This window comes from Balaenoptera borealis (genome assembly GCF_965194805.1).
Source record: "Balaenoptera borealis genome assembly, chromosome: 3".
Taxonomy (NCBI): domain Eukaryota; kingdom Metazoa; phylum Chordata; class Mammalia; order Artiodactyla; family Balaenopteridae; genus Balaenoptera; species Balaenoptera borealis.
The window spans coordinates 116,961,698-116,969,850 of record NC_138866.1 but is presented as its reverse complement, the minus strand read 5'-3'; the positions used below and the strand labels follow the sequence as shown (position 1 = coordinate 116,969,850).

Sequence of the window (8,153 nt, the reverse complement as noted above, 5' to 3'; positions counted from 1 at the left end):
CTAGAAAAAGGGCAACTGCAGAGAGGAAGAGAGACTGAAGGAAGAAGAGAAAGAGGAAGGGAGGATGAGGGCTCACTAGCTCTGGAAATCTGCATAAAGTTCCCCCTCAGTCTTTGGCTGAGTGTTAATCTGTACACATGTGAAAGAAAATTACCAGAAAACATGAGGCTTCACAGTACCTGGAGCTCAAACAGAGCTGGCAATAGTTTGTGTTCCACCATCAAGAGTGCAGAGACCTTCTAATATACAAGGCAGTAGGATGAGTCCTCAGAGGTGCAGCACCTTAGCCCTGGGGCTGAATTAGCCCCACAATAAAGGCTGCTCTGGACTCACCCTAACAGAAGTTAAAAGCAAGTCTTGCAAGTATCCAAATCATCCTAAACAATGTCACTGTGCACCAGAGCAAAGTACAGTACTATTTAAAGAAATACCACAAAATCCAGAACACAACATGCAATTCACAGTACCTGCCACCCAGTAAAAGATTATCAAGCATGTAAAGAAACAGGAACATATGATTCATACCTAGGAGAAAATTAGTAATTAGAAACAGACCCAGAAATGACAGAGATGATGGACTTAGACAAAGATGTTACAGCAAACATTATAAATGTGCTTGAGAATGTAAAAACAAAACAAAGCAGCTATGATGAGAAGAGGAATGGAAGACATAAAAGATACCCAAATGGAACTTCTAGAGAAGAACAACACAATAAGAGAAATGAAAAATACAATGGATAGGATTAATAGCTATTCTAGGTCCTTTGGTTTTTCCCTATACATTTTAGAATAAGCTTCTTGATATCTATTTTTAAAAACCTGCTGGGACTTTTATTAGGATGGGAAGGATAGATAAGTTACTGCAGAAGAAAAGATGAGTGAACTTGAAGACATAGCAATAGAAACTATCTGAAATGAGGCACAGATTGAGAGGAAAAAACAACAACAACCATACTCACAATAACCTGTGAGATATCAAACAGTCCAAGATCTGTGTAACTGAAGTGACAGGAAGGAGAAGTGGAGACAGAAAAAAAATATGTAAAGAGAGAATGGCTGAAATTTATCCAAATTTGATGGTAACTATAAGCCCAGATGTCCAAGAAGTTTGATGAACTTCAAGTACAAGAAATATAAAAAAACTGTTTCTCAGAAATGTTTTGTAGTTTTTAGTATACAGATCTTGCCCACATTTTGCTAAACTTATCCTTAAGTATTTCATGGTTCTTAAAATTCTATTTAAAGGTTTTCAAATACTAATTATTTGTTGTTTGTAAATAGAAATAGAATTGACTTTTGCATATTGACCTTATAACCTGGACCTTGTTGAACTCACCATGAGACTGATCTAAATAAAGAGCTAGAACTATAAAACTTCCGGGAGAAAACATACGAGTAAATACTCATGACTTTAGGTGAGGCAAAGGTTTTAGTTAGGACACAAAAAGCATGAAGAATAAGAGAAAGAAATCTGATAAATTGGACATCATTAAAATTTCAAAATTTTGTTCTTCAACAGACAGTTGAAGTAAATGAAAAGACAAACCACAGACTGGGAGAATATATTTATAAAATGTACACCTGGTAATGGACCTGTTTCCAGAATATATGAAGAACTCTTATAATTTAATAAAAAGAAGAAAAATATCTGGATTTAAAGAGCAGACAAAATATGTGAACAGACACTTTACAAAGAAGGCATACAAACAGCAAATAAGACCATGAAAATATCTTCAACATCATAATTAATTAGGGAACTGCAAATTAAGAGCATATTGAGATATCCCTATACACCCACTAGAATGGTTAAAATTAAAAAGACTGCCAACGTCAAGTGTTGATGACTTGGTGCTTTGTGACCACCTAGAGGGATGGGATAGGGAGGGTGGGAGGGAGGCTCAAGAGGGAGGGAATATGGGGATATATGTATATGTATAGCTGATTCACTTTGTTATGCAGCAGAAACGAATACAACATTGTAAAGCAATTATACTCCAATAAAGATGTAAAGAAAAAAACGTTGATGAGGTTGTGGAGCAACTGGAACTCCACTGCTGATGGAAATACAAAGTGGTACAGTCATTTGGGAAAAATAATTCGACAGTTTATAAAACTTAGCACATACCATACTACCCAGCAATCCCAATTCTAAGTCTTTACCCAAGAGAAGAGGAAACATATGTCCACACAGAGACTTTCATAGTCAAAAACGGCTAAAAAGTGGAAATAACTCTAACATCCATCAGCAACTGAGTGGAAAAACAGATTTGGTATATCCAGAAAATGGAACACTTCTCAGCAACAAAAAGGAATTAAGTACTTAACTGAAACATGCAACAGCATGGATAAATCTCAAAGGTATTATGTTTAGTAAAAGAAGTTAGAAAAGACTACATACATATTATATGATTCCATTTTTATGAAATTCTAGAAAAGGAAAAACTATAGTGATCGAAAGCAGATCAGTGGTTGCCAGGAGCTGCAAGTGGAGAGAGGGTATTGACGCAAAGTGAGATGAGGGAGATTTTGGGGGTAATAGAAATGTCCCATGTTTTGATTATGGTGATGGTTATACAACTGAACACACTTGTCAAAATGCCATTGTATTTATTGGACACTTAAATTGATGAATTTTATTGTATGTAAATTATCCCTCAAAAACACTTAAAAAAAAAAAGTGTGACTACAAATCATCTTAGAATCAGGTTAAAATGTACCTTCCCGGGCCCTACAGTCACCCGTGTGTTCAAGGGCTTATTGAACCAGGGAACCAGTTGTTCTGATTAACTCCAGGCACTACATGGCTACACACTTGTCTAACTGGAAAATGCACAGCCCCAATTCTGTGCAGGGACGACGCAAAGCAGAGTGTGATACACCTTTCTGGAGCATCAAATTTATTAACTAGAATTGGAAGAACCAAGGAGTCCTTGGAACAAGAACTATCCCCCTCCCCCACCAACACGGAAGACAGAAGAGTAGGGGAGGGGAGACGTGCCCCGGGAATGACAGTCCAGTCTCTGAAGTTTCACCCAGGTGGGGGTTGAGGGGCAGACCTGCAGCCACGGTGGCCTCGCTTTCGGTCGCCCGGGCTGCTCCGGACCATCCTCTGAGCTGGCCAGGGTCTTGGATACGATGCTTCTGAAGGCCGTGCAGAGAACACACTCATCTTCCACTGGACTGGGCCCCAGGGAGCGCGGCGGCCTGACCTTCCTGCCTCGGTCATCCATGGGGTTCACATGGGCTCACTTTATTATGACGCCTCATGCTGGGCAGCTTGCAACAAAGATGTTTCAAAATAAAGTTCCAGATTCTCCCAGCCACCCCTTGCTTGTTCTGGCTGTGGCCAGAGAGAGTGGATGAGGACACACTCTCAGGCTGCCCAGTGTGGGAGGACCTTCCAGTGTTGGACACACCCAGGGGGCAGCTGGTTCCCTCTGGGGCTCCAATCCTGCTGCTGCTGGAGGTGGATGTCCCAGTGCCACACTGGGGGGCTGGGCTGGGGGTGGCAGTCCTCGACTCCAGGCTGGGTGGGGGACAGGCAGACTCACCGGTCTTCTGCCCTGCCTGCTGGTCTTCCTGCAGCTGCACATTTTTTCCGTGGTAGAGCCACCTGGTTTGCAGGGAGGACACCACAGGGCCTGGAGAAGGCTCACGTTCACTGCCACAGAGGTCCCCGCAAGAGAAGGGCTTCAGAGTTATGATGGAGACCTCCACCTTGGGTTTCTTGGAGCTCACACTGCCTGTCCCAGTGTCCTGGATCTGGTCGCAAGTCAAGCCCGGAGTCCTCACCGTTGTCACCTGCCGGTCCTCTGCACAGGGTGGCTGGAGTGGCTCCTTCTGGCCCATGTTGACCCATGGATGCCTCATGAGGTCAGGCAAGGTGCCTCTGTCACTGGGGTTGAGGACAATCATTTTTTGTAATAGATCCCTTATCTCCAAAGACAGATAAGGTGGGATGGGGTATTGCCCTCGTAGGATTTGCTTCAGCAGCTCCTGCAAGTCTTTTCCCACAAAGGGCTGGGACCCAGTTACCATGGCGTAGAGCACTACTCCCAGGCTCCACACGTCCATCGCAGGGCCGCTGTACCTCTGCCCCAGCAAGAGTTCCGGGGCAGCATAAGGGGCTGTGCCGCAGCTCATGTCCGGTTGGCCAGTGTCATCACACTTTTTGCTGAGGCCAAAGTCTGTAAGTTTGATATTCATGTGGGAATCAAAGAGGAGGTTCATTGGCTTCAGGTCCCGGTGCACGATGCCCCTCTGGTGGCAGTGCTGCAGGGCGGAGAGCAGCTGCCGGAACAGGCCTCGGGCCTCCAACTCTGTCATACGGCCATGGGTCTTCAAATAGCGGTACATGTTCCCCCCCCTGAGGTACTCCATCACCACGAAAAATGTCTTCTCTGTGTCAATCACCCCCAGCAGTTTGACAATATTGGGGTGATCGAGAGCCTTCATACCGTACACGTCCCGGAAAAGTGCCTGGGCACTTGAGAAGCTCTGATACCTTTTTTTAACGACCTTGAGAGCCACCTGTGTCCCGGTCAGAATGTGCCAGGCCAACTTCACTTTACCAATGGTGCCTTCACCAATGGTGCGGAGGATCTCGAAGTCATCAATATGAATCTGCTCGTCAGCAGAGTTGGCTGTGAGGCCCGGCATCATGGTGATCTGCTAACTACACTGACTGACAGCACTACCTAGCAACACTAACTAACAATGCTAACTGTACCAACAGCGCTAACTAGTACTAACTACACTAACTATGCTAATAAACTATTAACTCTACCAACAATACTCACTATGCCAACAGCGCTAACTAGTACTAACTACACTAACTATGCTAATAAACTATTAACTATACCAGCTGTGCTAACTATACCAACAATACTGACTATGCTAACTGTAGAGAGAAAAATGAGACAAATAAAAAAGAGTAGAGAAAAGAGAAAACAAAATCAACAAAATGGCAGAAACAAGGAAAAAACAAGCTAACTGTAGGTCCAAGGCCGTCAGGTCACCAAAAGCAGCTTCCTGGGCTCTAAGGACCAAAAACCTGGGCCCAGCTTTCTCTTTTATAGGGCTTTGTGAAGTACATCACAGTGGTGCACTATGAGGTCAGAGCAAGAAATGGACCCATCACAGCTGGGGATAAACCACAGTGGTTTTCTCACTTTTTGAGTTCAAGGCCCCTTTACACTTAGGAAAAAGGATCCCAAAGAAATTTTTCTTTACGTGTGTTATTAGATATTGGTATTCACTTTGTTATAAATTAAAATCTATAGGATACTTCAGTGGCCTTTTTATTTCTAGTTTGAAAATGTGTAATAATTTTAAAGACCTCATAATGTCTACACTTGAAATATTCAATTCCTTTTCCTTAAATTCTGGTCTCAAAATAATGTTACAACTTAACTGACTTCATGATACTCTACAAAATGTTCTGTTGCGTAAGACACGATAAGGTACATTATGAAAGTCTATGAAGCTGAGAGAAGATTTCCCAGGAAGGTAGGTCATGAGCAGATTTCTCATCAGGAGCCTCGGAGGCCAGATGGCATGGCTCAATGTACTTGAAGTGTTGAAGGAAAGAAACCGTCAACCAAGAATCCTAGATCTAGCAAAACTTTCCTTCGAAAATGAGGGAGAAATGAAGACATTCCCAGTTAATCAAGAGTTGAGAGAGTGCTTAACCACCAGATCTGCCTGCCACAGGGAGTTCTTCAGGTTGGAGTCAAGGACCCTAGGCAGTAACTCAAAGCCTTATGAAGAAATAAAGACCTCTGGTAAAAGTAGATAGACGGGCGATGAGAAAAGCTAGTACTATTGTAACTTTGGTTTGTAGCTCCACTTTTTGTTTTCTGTTTGATTTAAGAGACTAATATATAATAAAACACACACACATACAAATCAAAAAAAAAAAAAAAAATGTACCTTCCCGGGCCCTACTCCCAGATAATCTGACTTGGAAGGTCTGGAATGAGGTCTGGTAATCTAACTTTTTAAGTGCTCATTTTGAATAAGAAGAAATGTCATAAAAAAGAGAAATGGGGTGGGGGAGGCTATACATTTTTATAAAATGTGAATAAGAAAAAATATCAGAAGGAAATCCTTTAAAATGCCTGGATACCTAGATGGGATTATGAATTTTTTTTCTCTTCTCTCTTTTAAGTTTCACAAAATTTTACATTTTGTTGGGGGAAAAAAGCAGCCCCCTCTCCCCCACATTTTTGATAGAAATAGAATAATCTAAACACTTTCTTAAAGAGCCCCTGAACCCCGCTGCCGCACCTCCGTCATCCTCAGGCCCCGCCCCTCTCCTACCCTCCTGAGTCTCCTCGGCCTGGTCCATCTCCAGTCTGGTCAGCAGGCTCACAAACCACTCGAAAGACCGCTAGCCTCGGTTTATCCAGATGAAGTCCACCTATGGAGAAGGGCCCAGTTCAGAGGGGGGCCTACCTCATTCACTCATATCTGTGATCCCCAGGGCCCTGGTGTAACCACCCTGCTGTTAGCAGGGCACACATTATCGCCCCCATTTAAGGGATGGGGAGACCGAGGCTCGCAGAGGTCTTGTTTAGTCACATTAAAAATAAATCACTTGGCCACACACACAGTCAATCTGTTACTTTTCTCTGCTTTCCAGGGACAGACTGCTCAAAAAGCACGGGACTGCTGGGTGAAATGCGAGTGGGGAAAGGAGTGAGGTGGAGTGGACAGAGCCCTTCCGAGCCGGCCATCCGACTTCACATCTAATCAGAGAGTGAATCAGTTATGCCTGCAATTATGCCAACAACTCAGCATCGTGGCTGCAGCTGGGGACCCATGATGGCGAGCTGTGGAAGAAATAGGTTTGGGGTGGAGAGGTGGCACTCACATGTTACTGAAAACATACTGTGTGCCAGCCCCTGCGTTTACTTGACAACTACTATGTACCAGGCTCTGTGCTTGCTTTTGCATCTGTTTTCTTCCAAGGGGGGGATCAGGATCCTGGTTGAGGGACCCTGGCCAATTTCACCTTTCAGGGTCTTGCTTCTGCAGACTAGAAGCATTACATCATTCTCTAATGATTCTGTTTGGTATGATGGAAGGGTCTTGGGGTTAGACAGGCGTAGCTCCACCACTGTGACCAGATGACCTAACACTTCTGAGCCTCAGTTTCTTCATCTCTAAAATGGGGTTGAAGATCAGGATCGAATGAAATAATATATTTAAGACACCTCATAAATAGGCAGCTAAAAATGATAGTGTTTAATCTCTCCTTCATAACATACAACTTCACCCTCTTAGAGATTTTTATCTTTACAGGTTAGGATGGCAATGTTCCCAGAGCTCGGTGTGTGTGCGTGTGTTTCTTATTCTTGATAAAAAGACAGTCTGAGGGAGAGAGAGCTGAGTCTTTTGTAGCAATCTTGGTGCTTTAGAAAACCAGAACCCCGCCTCGATGAAATGCCATTGGGCATTCCGTCAGCAGGCAGAGTGTAGAAGACACCTCCCGGTGAACCAGGCCTCCCCATGGTCACGCCCTGTGTGGTGTCCTTCCACATTGGATCTGGGCTGGTCTGTGACTTGCTTTGAACAATAAAATATGGTGGAAGTGACACTGGGCCTAAGCCTTAAGAAGCACTGGAAGCTTCCACCTTTGTGCTCTGGGGGAGGCCTTGAGCCAATGTATAAGAAATTTGGTCTCTCTCTACTGTAGAGATGTTAGGCCAAACAAACCAAAATGCTGCAATTTGGAGCAGAGAAAGGTTTATTGCAGGGCCATGCAAGGAGATGCGTGGCTCATGCTCCGGGCAGCTCAGGCCCCCAAAAACCCCAAGCTCCCAAAAGAGGCTCCCCTAAGGGGTTCCGGCAAAGCATTTTTAAAGGCCAGGTGAGGGAGGGGCGTTGCAAGGTATGTGATCAGCTCATGCACAATTCTCTGATTGGTTGATGGTGAGGTAACAGGGCGCTGTCACAGGGGTTAACATTATCAATCCTTAGGTTCCAGGAGGCCTGGGCCATCAAGTAGTTAACATTTTCCATTTAGTGGGCGTTCTTCACATCTGTAAAACAACTCAGGAAATGTACATTCAATACTGTTATCTAGGTACTGAAGTACCTGGAGAGGAGCTAAAGCAGAGGATATGGGGGAAGGCCTGTCCCGGGAAGGC

The 8,153-nt window shown here is 44.0% G+C and overlaps 1 pseudogene across 1 annotated transcript; it reads right to left on the bottom strand.

The window, feature by feature from the left end:
• Positions 1-2,880: 2,880 nt before the first annotated feature.
• On the bottom strand, positions 2,881-6,534 carry LOC309626325 (serine/threonine-protein kinase MARK2 pseudogene; annotated as a pseudogene). Its single transcript has 2 exons — positions 6,322-6,534; positions 2,881-5,628 (listed from the first exon to the last, which is right to left on the bottom strand). The product of its transcript is annotated as a serine/threonine-protein kinase MARK2 pseudogene (transcript).
• Between the last annotated feature and the right edge of the window lie 1,619 nt (positions 6,535-8,153).